The sequence below is a fragment of the Myotis davidii genome, unplaced genomic scaffold (assembly GCF_000327345.1).
Source record: "Myotis davidii unplaced genomic scaffold, ASM32734v1 scaffold1372, whole genome shotgun sequence".
NCBI classification, from domain to species: Eukaryota; Metazoa; Chordata; class Mammalia; order Chiroptera; family Vespertilionidae; genus Myotis; species Myotis davidii.
Genome location: NW_006284095.1, coordinates 1 through 1164, shown reverse-complemented (window position 1 = coordinate 1164; position 1164 = coordinate 1).

Sequence of the window (1164 nt, the reverse complement as noted above, 5' to 3'; positions counted from 1 at the left end):
ACTATGAACATACTGGTATAAAGCCCTCTGCACTTTCTTCCTCCTTCCTCCCTGAGCCAGTACCAATATACTAACGTGTACTGCTCAGAGAGGTGGTTTGATCATCCCATTTCCAAAACATAGTATTTGAAATGAATTTTAACAAAAGGATAGATACAAAATGTGACATTTTACTACCTCTACTTTTAACAGACTTTGTGCACTTTTAGACATCTAGACCAGGGGTCCTCAAACTTTTTAAACAGGGGGCCAGTTCCCTGTCCCTCAGACCATTGGAGACCGGACTATAGTTTTTTTTAAAAAAAAACTATGAACAAATTCCTATGCACACTGCACATATCTTATTTTGAAGTAAGAAAACAAAACAGGAACGAATACAATATTTGTATTTGCCTGTGGCCTGCGGGCCGTAGTTTGAGGACCCCTGATCTAGAAAGACTAGATGTTTCAAATAAGGACTTAAGTTTGTCCACTATGTACACAGCAGTGTTGAATAAACTACACACATGTAACAATGGTTATATCTGGAAGTGTCTTCCATATAGGAACATTTTAGTCTGGAACCCTTCATTTCTCCCAATTCCTCCTGACCCACCATCAACTCAATGGGTTGAGTGGGCATATATGTCACTTAGATTTCACAATTTGACTTCCAAAGTCCTTTTCAGAAGACAGCCGTTTTATGAATTTTAACACAAAGTGAACAAAATGTGTTAGTTTACTAACTCTACTTTTGTCATACATTGGCAACTTCTTTAATATCTAGAGATTAGATGTTATAAAATTAGGACCTATTTTTCCAGTATATTCACAATATATACAGTAAAGTTAAATGAAATGCATGTAACATATAGTGCGGCAAAGAATAAGCTAAAATTTTCTCTTTTTTTCATGAAAAAATATTTTAAATATAATGTTACATGCAGTAAACACCAATTATTCAAGAAAAAGATCTTAAATATAATATTACATGCAATAAACATTAATATCTCAAGAAAAAAGGATTTTAAGTATAATAATATTACCAAAACTGTACTAACATAGTATGATAATCACAAAAGTTGTAAGAAATATTACAAATCTGCAAATAACAGATTACTTCTATTATATTCTAAAATATTATTTTCCCCCCTGGCTCTACTTTTGTTCATCAGTTTATGTTGT